Source organism: Choloepus didactylus, chromosome 19 (genome assembly GCF_015220235.1).
Source record: "Choloepus didactylus isolate mChoDid1 chromosome 19, mChoDid1.pri, whole genome shotgun sequence".
In the NCBI taxonomy this organism is placed as follows: domain Eukaryota; kingdom Metazoa; phylum Chordata; class Mammalia; order Pilosa; family Megalonychidae; genus Choloepus; species Choloepus didactylus.
The window spans coordinates 15,368,946-15,381,616 of NC_051325.1; the positions used below are offsets into that span (position 1 = coordinate 15,368,946).

At 39.2% G+C, this 12,671-nt stretch overlaps 1 pseudogene; it reads right to left on the reverse strand.

Annotated features, from left to right (window-relative positions):
- Window positions 1–10,180: 10,180 nt before the first annotated feature.
- On the reverse strand, window positions 10,181–10,632 carry LOC119516175 (annotated as a pseudogene).
- Between the last annotated feature and the right edge of the window lie 2,039 nt (window positions 10,633–12,671).

The following is a 12,671-nucleotide window of genomic DNA, read 5'->3' on the forward strand; positions in this document are numbered from 1 at the left end:
TTATTTCTAGCCTAGAAAGCAGACAAGTTTGAATTCTGTCACTTCTGCTTAGAAAGTTACTGAAGGAGGTGTTCCACCAAAACAAAGAAGTAAATCAAAACAGAGAAAGATCCCCAGAATAATGAATAAAGGGAGATCCAAAGAGACGACAACTTCTTCTGTCATCTTTCTGCTGTGCAGAAAAAGATTATACACAAACACACACACCACATACACACATACACACATACATACATACATTCATATTCAAGGGATAGGCTCTTCTGGAATGGTGGAGTAAGGACCAAAAAAATATATACATATACTATTCCATGAAAACAATGACAATACTGGCAAAATTGTCAAAATCAATGTTTTAAGTATTCTGGAAATTAGTCAAAGGCTTGCAACAATCTAAGGAGTATTTATTAAAGAAAAATGGCAGAATATCAGTAAGAACAGAGAGTTCTGTGGCATTTTAACTTGCCCTACTCCCATTTCCCACTCTGCAGCTCTACAGTAGCCTTGAAAAGCAATAGCCTTGCAATCACAGTAGCTGTGAAAACCAGCAGCCTTGCCTCCAATGGAGGAAACAGTGTGCCTTTGGAACTCACTGGAGCACCAGTCATCCCATGCAAAACCCAACTTGCAAGGCTTGTTTTCATTTGACCAAACTCAGAGCTCATTCGGTGAGGAGAGGAAGAGAAAAAGGGGCAGAAAAAATATTTGAAGAAATCATGGCCAAAAACTTCCCAAATTAGATGAAAAGCATTAATGTAAACATCCAGGTACCTCAACGAACTCCAAGTAGGATAAACTCAGACAGATGCACACTGAAACACATCATAATCCAATTCTCAAAAGACAAAAACAAAGAGAGAACCTTGAGAGCAACGAGGGAGAAGCAACTCACCATGGAATCCTAAATAAGATTAACACTTTGTTTCTCATCAGAAACCATGGAGTCTAGAAGTCAGTGGGGTGACATAGTCAAGGTATTGAAAAAAAAGCATTGTCAAAAAAAAATCTATGTCTAGCAAAAATGCCCTTCAAAAATGGAGAAGGAAGTAAAACATTTCCACATAAAAACTGAGATAATTCATTACTAATATATGGCCCTTTAAGAAACATACCTGCCTTTTAAAGAAAGTCCTTCAGGCTAAAAGAAAGGACACCATACAGTACCTCAAATCCACATGAAAAGCAAAGGTAACTTCATAGGTAAATACAAAGCACAGTATAAATGTATATTTGTTTGTAGCTCTTTTTCTCTCCTAGCTGATTTAAAAGATAATTGGTTTATGAAGCTATCTTTTAACTATAAATCTGATATTGGTGGGATTATAATATATAAAGTTGCTATTTGTATAACAATAGCAGCACAAAGAGGGAGAAATGGAGTGGAGCAATATAGGGGAAAAGTTTTTGTACACTATTGAAATTATATTAGTATTAATCCAAAACTAGGTTGTTATAAATTAAGATGTTAATTATAATCACTAGGGCAACCAGTAAGAAAATAATGTGAAAAAAATACAGCAAATGAAATGACAAGGGAATTAAAATATACACTAAAAAATATCCATTAAACCAAAAAAAAAAAAGGCAGTAATGAAGGAATAGAGGAACAAAAATACATATAGAAAATAAATAGCAAAATTACATCCAATAAATTCTACCTTATTACTAATTATGTTAAAGGAATGATTTAAACATTCCAATCAGAAGGCAGAAGTCTTTCCCCTAAGATCAGGAACAAAATCAGGATGTCTACTCTCATCAGTTCAACATTTTACTGGATGTTCTAGCCAGAAAAATCAGGCAAGAAACAGAAATATAAGCCATCTAGTCTGGAGAGGAAGAAGTAAAAGTATCCCTATTCACTTATGACATAATCTTGTGTATAGAAAATTGTAAGGAATCTATTAAATTACTATCAGAACTAATAAATGAACTCAGCAAGGTTTCAGGATACAAGATCAACATATAAAGATCAATTGTAGTTCTATACCCTTGCAAAGAACAATCCAAAAGTAAAATTAAGAAAACAATTCCATTTAAAATAGCATCAAAAAGAATGCAATAAATTTAACGAAAGAAGTGCAAGACTTATACACTTAGAACTTTGAAACATAATTGAAAGAAATTAAAGGAGACCTAAATAAAGGGAGAGATATTCTACATTTATGGAATGGTAGACTTAATATTGTTAGATGTCAATAGTCTTCAAATTGATCTACAGAATTACTGAAACTCATATCAAGATCCCATTTGCCTTTTTGCACAAATCAACAAGAAGTTAGTCATATGGAAATGTAAGGGGTTGGGAATGGCCCAAACAATAGAAAAAAAGAAAAAACTTGGAAGACACACTTCCTCATTTCAAAACATACTACAAAGCAATATAAATCAAGACAGTTTAGTACTAGCATAAGAATAGACATATACATCAATGGAAAAGAACTGAGAGTCCAGAAAAAAAACTATGCATTTATGGTAAATTGATTTTTGACAAGGGTGCCAAGAAAATTCATTGGGGGAAATAAAAGTCTATTTAAAAATGGTGCTGGCTCAAAAACATATGAAAGGTGCCCAACTTCACTGGCTATTAGGGAAATGCAAATCAAAACCACAATAAGATATCATCTCACACCTTCTAGAATGGCCATTATAAAAAAAACAAAACAAAATGACAAGTGCTGGAGAAGATGTGGAGAAAGAGGCACACTTATTCACTGTTGGTGGGAATGTAGGATGGCGCAACCACTCTGGAAGGCAGCGTGGTGGTTCCTCAGGAAGCTAAGTATAAATTGCCATATGATCCAGCAAATCCATTATTAGATATGCACTCAGAGGAACTGAAAGCTAAAACACAAACAGATGCTTGTAAACCAATGTTTATTGCGGCATTATTCAGATTGCCAAGAGATGGAAAGAGCCCAAATGTCCATCGATGGATGAGTGGATTAACAAACTGTGGTATATACATATGATGGAATATTACGCAGCTATAAGACAGAACAAAGTCATGGAACATACAGCAATGTGGATGAATCTTGAGGACATTATATTGAGCGAAATTAGCAGGAAATAAAAGGACAAATACTATATGGTCTCACTAATATGAACTAACATTAATGAGCAAACTTAGAGAGTCAAAGCTGAGAACACAGGTTAGCCGGAGATAGAAAGAGGGTAGAGATTGGCATTTGATGCCGAAGGAGTATAGAATGAAAAAGAGATTGATTGTATAGATACAGAAATGGATAGCACAATACTGTTTGATTGTAGCACAATATTATAAGTACACTAAACAAAAATGTCTGTGAGTAAAGTTGAAAGAGGAAGGCTAGGGGCATGTATGACACCAGAAGGGAAGATAGAAGATAAAGACTGGGACTGTATAACTTAGTGAAAACTAGAGTGGTCAATGATTGTGACTAAATGAACAAATATAAAAATGTTTTTACACATGGAAGAACAAATGAATGCCAACCTTGCAGGGTGTTGATAAAGGGATGGTATTGGGGAAAAATATAATCAAGGCAAACTGGAGTCTATGGTCAACAGTAACATTGTAATATGCTTCCATTAAATGTAACAAAGGCAAAATACCAAAGCTAAATGTCTATGAGAGGGGGATGTAAAGGAGGGGTATAGGATTCTTGGTAGTGGTGGTGTTGTCTGACCTTATTCTTATATTGTATGGTATTTTAATTTTTTAATCTTTTTTATTATTCTTTTAAAAATTTTTGAAGTAATGAATTATGTTCAGGTGCTGATTGTGGCGATGAATGCACAACTATATGATGATACTGCAAACAACTGATTGTACACTGTTGGATGATTGTATGGTATGTGAATATATCTCTATAAGATTGGGAAAAATATAAACAGAGGGATACAATTGCTGGAGAAAACATGGTGAGAGGCATATACCTATTCACTGTTGGTGGGGAAGTAGAATGGAGTAGCCTATCTGGAGGACAGTGTGATGGTTCCACAAGAAGCCAAGTATGTGGATGCCATAAGGTCCTGCAACCTCATTATGGGGTATAGACTTGAAGATCTGAGAGCAGAGATACAAATGGACATTTGCACACTGGTGTTTATGGCAGCACTATTCACGATTTGCAATGGGTGGAGGTAGCCTAAGAGTACATCAACTTATGAACACAATGGTGAACTGTGGTGTATGCATAGAACAGAATATTGAGCAGCTGCAAGAAGGAGTGAAGCTGTGAGACACGCAACTAGGTGAATGGATCTTGAAGACAGCAAGAAATGAAAAGACAAACATTATAATACCTTGCTAATATGGACTAACTATGAAGTGTAAACTCTGGGAATTGAATCTTAGAGCACAGGTTATTAGGAGAATTCTTACTGTAATGGTTCCTAGATTGTAAGCTCTCACAGCAGTCACATCTATTCTGGGTTGTAGTGGATATCTCTAAATTCTGAGATGCTGAGCTCTTTGTGTATAACCTTGTCGGTCTCTGGAACATTGGGTATCTGTGTGACACCTGAAACTGGCAGCTACGAATGTCAGTATTACCTCATACAGCAACTATTAAAAAAGCTGAAAAAGAGTTCAGACCTCAGTTAGAGATATGGATGAAGAAGACCTGGTTAGGACTAAGGCAAATCAGACCAAAGGGTAAAGGACAATATTTATTGTTTTTAAAACTTCAACTTCTTTGTGAGACCAAGGGAAGAGATGCTTATTTGGTGCAGGTCCTATATTTTCTGTAGTACACTAAATAATGTAACCTGTACAGTCAGTTTATTCAAACACCATAATTACATGGAACTTAGAACAGGAAGTGAGATCTGGTGGGTTGGTACAGGTGGGTGTGAAACCCTGATACATTCCAAAGTGATTTGGGCAGGGAGGAAAAATGTATTTGCAGGGGTCCCCTGAGGAACTGGGGGAAAATGTGTAAATATTAAACTTCCCCAACTGGGGAATCACTGATATTCTCACAAGCAATGAGGACTACCAATTTAGTAGGCCAAGTCTTTGATCTTGGGGCTTTCCCTTATGAAGCTTGTTACTGCAAAGGAGAGGCTAAGCCAACTTATAATTGTGCCTCAGAGTCTCCCCCGAAGAACCTCTTTTGTTGCTCAGATGTGACCCTCTCTCTCTCTCTAAACCTACTTGGCAGGTAAACTCATTGCCCTCCCGCCTATGTGGGACATGACTCCCAGGAGTGTAAATCTCCCTGGCAATGCAGGACATGACTCCCGGGGTTGAACCTGGACCTGGCATCATGGGATTGAGAAAGCCTTATTGACCAAAAGGGGGAAGAGAAATGAAACAAAATTAAGTTTCAGTGGCTGAGAGATTTCAAATGGAGTTGAGGGGTCATTCTGGAGGTTATTTTTACACAATATATAGCTATCCCTTTGTAGTTTTTAGTGTATTGGAATAGCTAAAAGGAAATATCTGAAATGGTCAAACTGCAACCTAGTAGCTTTGATTTTTGAAGATGATTTATAATGTATCTTACATGGTGTAACCATGTGATTGTGAAAACTTTGTGGCTCACACTCTATTTATCCAGTGTATGGATGGATGAATAGAAAAATGGGGACAAAAACTAAATGAAAAATAGGGTGGGATGGGAGGGATGGGATGTTTTAGGTGTTCTTTTTTACTTTTATTTTATTTTTTTATTTTGGAGTAATGAAAATGTTCAAAAATTGATTGTGGTGATAAAGCACAACTATGTGATGGTACTGTGAACAATTGATTTTACACTGTGGATAATGGTATGAAATTGAATTTTTACAAGTAGGCATATTTTAATAAAAATCAAGCCAAATATATATTTTTAATGGTGCTGGGAACTTGGATATCCACATGCAAAAAGAATGAGTTTTGGACCCTACTTCATACCACATAGAAAAATAAACTCACAATGGATCAATATAATATAAATGCTAAAATCATAAAACTCTTAGAATAAAATATATGAGAAAATCTTCATGACCTTGGACTTGGCAATGGATACTTAGATATGACAGCAAAAGCACAAGCTAAAAAAGAAAAAAATAAATTATACTTCATAAAAATTTGAAACTTTTGTTCATCAAAGGCCATTACCAAGAAGGTAAAAAAAACCACCCACAAAATGGGAGATAAGTATTTGGAAATCATATATCTGATAAGGGTTTAATACCCAGGATATTAAAAGAACTCCAGCAACTCAAAACCCAAAACCAAAACTCCAATTTTAAAATGGCCAAAGGACTTGAACAAACAGTTCTCTGAAGAAGATAGAGAAATGACCAATAAGCACATGAAAAAGATGCTCAATGTCATTATTAGTCATTAGGGAAATGAAAATCAAAACTACAATGAAACACTACTTCACAGCCACCAGGATGTTTATTATATCAACTGAAAATAAGAAGTGTTGGTGAGGATGTAGAGAAATTAGAACCCTCTTGCATTTCTGGTGGAAATGTAAAATGGTACAGCTGCACTGGAAAACAGTTTAGCAGTTCCTTAAAAAATTAAACATAGAATTTCTATATGACTCAGCAATTCCATGCCTATGTATTTGCACAAAAGAATGAAAAACAGGGACTCAACAGATATTTGTAGGCAATTGACAGATGAATGGATAAACAAAATGTGGTATTTACATAGAATGGAAAATTATTCAGCCATAAAAAGGAATTAAGTTCTGATACATGCTACAATATAGATGAACCTTGAAAACATTATGCTCAGTAATATAAGCCAGATGCAAAAGGATAAATGCTCATGATTCCACTTATATGAAATATCTAAAATAGGAAAATTCATAAATTAAAAAAGAACCTCTAATAGAGGTTACCTAGGGGCTGGGCAGGGGAGGGGTGGGGAGGTGGGGGAATGTATCGAGTTTCTGTTTAGGGTGATGAAAATTTTGGAAATAATGGTGATGGTTGCACAACATCGTGTATGTAATTAATGCCACTGAATTGGACACTTAAAATGGTTAAAATAGTAAATTTTATACTACGTATGTTTTACCACAATGAAACACTTTAAAAATGCACAGAAAGTCATATTCCTAAAAATCAATTCGTAGGGTTGAAAATGACTGCTTCTGGGGAGAGGTAAATGAACATGGAGTTTGGGGACCAATGTTTATCTTTTAACAAATCTTATAGAATAATGTGACTCTCTAAATCATATCCTGATTTTTTAAAAACAACATTTTTTTTAAAAGGAGAAATAGAAAAAAAGAGAGGCTCTGGGAGATTTTTTACTTTGTGACATTTGCCCTGTGGCTTAGTTTATCTTTGTTCCTTCTTTCTTCCTTCCAAGCAAAAACGGGTTTTCCCATTAGCTAGGCCAGACCTCTAGATTACAAATGAGACAGGAGATTTCAGGAATATTCCAGGGCCTGCTATTACTAAGAAGTCTCCATGAAAGAAGGGGTCATTAGCCAGGCCTGAGTGATAATTCATACTAAGAAAACTATTTGTCCAGATAGGACACACAAAGGTGTGTCTTCTTAGCTGTAACAGAAGCACTGGATTCCAAAAGGAGGTGGGGAAATTGAGGGGCTTTGGTTTCTTTTTTTATTGGGTCCTCCCAAAAGCAGAACCTGAGATAAGGATTTGGGTGCAGATATCAGAAAGCATTCAGGGAGTGAGGGAAGTAAGCCAGGGAAGGGAAGATGGTAGATAAAGTATGTGCACAGGGCAGGCTGTGGTTGTCGGGATCAGGAGCAAAATCCTGCTGGGAATTCTTTGAGAGACCATACAACACACCCCAAAATCTTGCCAGTGAGGAGTGGAGAAGCACCCCTCTTTGGTAGAGGGTTGCTTCAGGGACCTTCATCCCCAGTATTTCTGTGCTGCCCTATTTACAGACAAGGCCCACTCCTGCAGCCAGAAAATGCCCTAAGAAGAAGAGACAGAAGAAGCCAGGGTGTGTACAAGAACTGCCTGTAGGCAACCTCTGGCAGGGGCCTAGGGCGTGTGGACAGAGGACCCTTGGTGTCTGATAACTCTACCAGCCTAACCTGGTCTCCAGGCATAGCACCTTCTACCCGATCATCCCTCACCCCAAGAGCTGTCAAGCACAGAACCAAAATATGCATACATGCCAGGTTGAGTTGCTACCCATGATATGCTGGAAAACAAAGGAGCAGGGGCTGTGGAACAAAATATCGAGAGTCTGGAATGGACACAGAAAAGTTTTCAGTATGAGCTTTCCCAGGAACAGGACAAGTTGAGACTTTCCAGCTAGAGCAATGGGAATAAAAGTGTCCCATTTTAATACAAGTGGGCAAGCTGAGGTCACTGCTTAAATCTGGGAGCAAGAGTGGGGCTTCCCTGCAGGCTGGCAAAAAAAAAAAAAAAAAGTAGCCTGGGATCATGAGTCTGAGAGTCAAGGAAGGCAGGAGGACTTGGATCCACTTTGATTCCAAGAGCTGAATCAAGCCTCCCACTCCTTTAACATCTTGATATGTGATAACCCCCAAATCTCTGTAAGGCAGAAGCTTTGACCTGCTAATGTCAGACTTGGCTATGAATCAAATCTGGGTAGATTCAACCCAAAACCACTATGCAAAAAGGATAATCATAGAGGGAGAGAAAGAAATGGGTAGGGGAACTATTCAAAAAGATGCTGCAAATGAAAATTTCAAAACACTTGATGAAAAATAATGCTAAGAAAGACAACAAAAGATCAACCAACAGAATACGAGTTCACATGATATAACATTAATTTTATAAAACAGTCTGAAAAGGATTTAGCAATAGGATTCACAAACAAGAAAATGAAGAAATTATACTGATAAAAATTTTGAAATATTTTTATAAATAGATAAGAGTTTTGACCAAAACCTCACATCTTACACAAAAATTAACTCAAAATGGATCATGGACTTAAATGTAAAATGTAAGACTATAAAACTTTTAGAATAAAAGAGATAAGAGGAAATCTTTGGGATCAAGGGTTTGCAATGAATTCTTAGACAACACCAGCAGTACAATCCATAAAAGGAAAAGTTGATAAACTGGACCTCATCAGAATTAAAACTTATAATCTGTGAAAAACCACGTGAAGAGGATAAAAAGATAAGCTACAGGCTGGAAGAAAATATTTGCAAACCACATATCTGGAAGATGGTTTGGCAGTTTCTTTTCAAAGTATATAAGCAATTACTATACAACCTGGCAAATGCACTCTTGGGTGTCTATCCCAGACAATGGAAATTTATGTTCATACAAAAGCCTGTACACAAATGTTCATACCACCTTCATTTATAATAGCCCCAAACTGGAAACAACCCAGAGGCTTAACCAATGGAAATGGGTTAAACAAATTTTAGTTTGTCCAAACTACGGAATATTACTCAGCAATAAAAAGGAATGAACTATTGATACTTACATCAACTTGAATGAATTTCCAGAGAATTATCTTGATTAGAAGAAAAAAATCCAATCCACAAAGGTTACATTCTGTATGATTCCATTTATATAGCATTCTTGAAACGACAAAATAATAGAATTGGAGAAAAGATCAGTGGTTGCCAAGTATTGAGGATGGGAGCTGTGGGAGGGGCGTGGACGTGGCTACAAAAAGCACAAAACAAAGGATGCTGTGGTGATGGAAATATCCTATCTACCTATCTACATCTTCACTATAGAGGTGGATATGCAAACCTACACAAGTGATAAAATTGAATAGAACTACACACACACACACACACACACACACACAAAGGAGTACAAGTAAAACTGGAAACCTAAACATGATTGATGGACTGTATCATCAATATCTTTGCTGCAATATTGCACTGTAGTTTTGCAAGACATTATCATTGAGGGAAACTGGTCAAAGTATGATTTCTTACAACTGGAGATTAATCTAAAATTATCTCAAAATTAAAAAAAGTTATTCAAAAATAAGAAATGAGAAAACAAAAGACATGTATGAAAAAACTGATTCAAAATCCTGGAAACAAACAAGAAAACAAATAAAATGTAGTCATAGGGAAAACCACAATAGCCGGAGTAAACTCTGCTGGAGGGAGTCAAGCGAATACATGAATTGGAAGCAGCAGATGTCTGCAGGAGTGGCTGGGCTCATAATGAGTAAGTGGCATGGGCCTCTTTTTTTTTTTTAAGGTAAAGAAACCTTTAATAAGGATTCGAGGTGCAAGAAGGAAGGTGCTCAGCTGCAGCCAGCTCACATGGCCCCATGGAGGGCCTCAAGTCGATGCTTCTGCAGCTGCTTGCGAGCCTTATCTCGTCTGTGCTCCTCGTAAGTGTCATCATCAGTGGGTGGCACATGGTGGCACAGCAGACAGGAATTTGTCTTGCTGAGCCAGGGCAGAACGCAGTTGGAATAGAAAAGGTAACGGCAAGGCATCTCAATGACAGTCTCCTCCTCAAATTCCGAAAGACACCAGGCCACTTGAGCTCAGCCTGAGAGCCCCTGATGACTGTCCTGGAGAGGTTCTCTACCACCATCTTGGCAGCAGGTGGCGGCAGGTGGTGGTCCCAATCTACTCATAACCCCATGTCTGCAAAGTCCATCCTGTTGAAAAGTGACCTTGCAAGCTCCAGCAGCATATTGGTTCGGGCCTCCCGCTCGGGGTCCGACGGCTCACAGTCGGGCTCCTCGAAGTAAGACGCCATGGCCGCCTCCCCTGGCCATCCGGCCCTCGCACCCTGTGGGATCTTTTTTTTTTATTTCAATAATTTAATAGAAAATTAAAATAATAAATAATATGAAAAAGATTGAGGAGATAGCTGAGCTGGTGCAGGCCCCGGCCGGCCTAGTACAAAGTTAAGGAAGTGGGAAGGACTGGAGGAGGGAGGTAAACTACCCCACGCAATGGTGGAGGAGGTGGCTCAGAATGTGGTGGGTGTTATGGCGGCTGGGTTGACACTCTGGCATGTACAATGGACTGAAGAAGGAGCAAGGGAATTCAAAATCATTCTAAACCTGCTAGTGTAGGAAAGAGAGCAGGACAAGAATGGGGCTGGCTGCCTTCTACTCTCCCCAAGCAAAGAAACAGGTCTGGTGTCCCCAGATTTCCCAACTTTTCAAGAGAAGGTAGAAATCTAGATTTTAAGAAGAAATCTTCCCATTTAAACATTTTAAAACACTGAGCAGATCCACTCCGAGCATACCATTCAGTGGGATTAATCACACTCAGTTGTTGAGCTACCTTCACTACCAAATGTTCCCCAAACTTTCCCATCACCACAAATAAACAGCAGTCATCTAAACATCAGACTCCTTGGAACTGCCATTGAAGAAGGGCTGTTGAACAGAAAACTTTTGAGTCCAGGACAAACTCAATTTGTCCAGACACAAAACGAGCCTACTGAGGCGGGGCAAGATGGCAGACTGGTGAGCTGTAAGTTTTAGTTACTCCTCCAGGAAAGCAGGTAAAAAGCCAGGAACTGCGTGGACTGGACACCACAGAGCAATCTGTCTTTGGGCATACTTCATACAACACTCATGAAAACGTGGAACTGCTGAGATCAGCGAAATCTGTAAGTTTTTGCGGCCAGGGGACCCGCGCCCCTCCCTGCCAGGCTCAGTCCCGTGGGAGGAGGGGCTGTCAGCTCCGGGAAGGAGAAGGGAGAACTGCAGTGGCTGCTCTTATCGAAAACTCATTCTACTGATTCAAACTCCAACCATAGATAGACTGAGACCAGACACCAGAGACTCTGAGAGCAGCCAGCCCAGCAGAGAGGAGACAGGCATAGAAAAAAAAACAACACGAAAAACTCCAAAATAAAAGCAGAGGATTTTTGGAGTTCTGGTGAACACAGAAAGGGGAAGGGCGGAGTTCAGGCCTTGAGGCGCATATGCAAATCCCGAAGCAAAGCTGATCTCTCTGCCCTGTGCACCTTTCCTTAATGGCCCTGGTTGCTTTGTCTCTTAGCATTTCAATAACCCATTAGATCTCTGAGGAGGGCCGTTTTTTTTTTTTTTTAAATCCTTTTTGCTTTTTCTAAAACAATTACTCTAAGAAGCTCAATACAGAAAGCTTCAAAGAATTGCAATTTGGGCACGTCAAGTCAAGAGCAGAACTAAGAGAGCTCTGAGACAAAAGGCAATAATCCAGTGGCTGAGAAAATTCACTAAACCACACAACTTCCCAAGAAAAGGGGGGTGTCCGCTCACAGCAACCATCCTGGTGGACAGGAAACACTCCTGCCCATCGCCAGCCCCATAGCCCAGAGCTGCCCCAGACAACCCAGTGTGACGGAAGTGCTTCAAATAACAGGCACACACCACAAAACTGGGCGTGGACATTAGCCTTCCCTGCAACCTCAGCTGAATGTCCCAGAGCTGGGAAGGAGGAGCAGTGTGAATTAACAAAGCCCCATTCAGCCATCATTTGAGCAGACTGGGAGCCTCCCTACACAGCCCAGCAGCCCAGAACTGCCCTGGGGGGACGGCACTCACCTGTGACATAGCACAGTCATCCCTCAACAGAGGACCCGGGGTGCACAGCCTGGAAGAGGGGCCCACTTGCAAGTCTCAGGAGCCATACGCCAATACCAAAGACTTGTGGGTCAGTGGCAGAGACAAACTGTGGCAGGACTGAACTGAAGGATTAGACTATTGCAGCAGCTTTAAAACTCTAGGATCATCAGGGAGATTTGATTGTTAGGGCCACCCCCCCTCCCCGACTGCCCAGAAACACACCCCACAT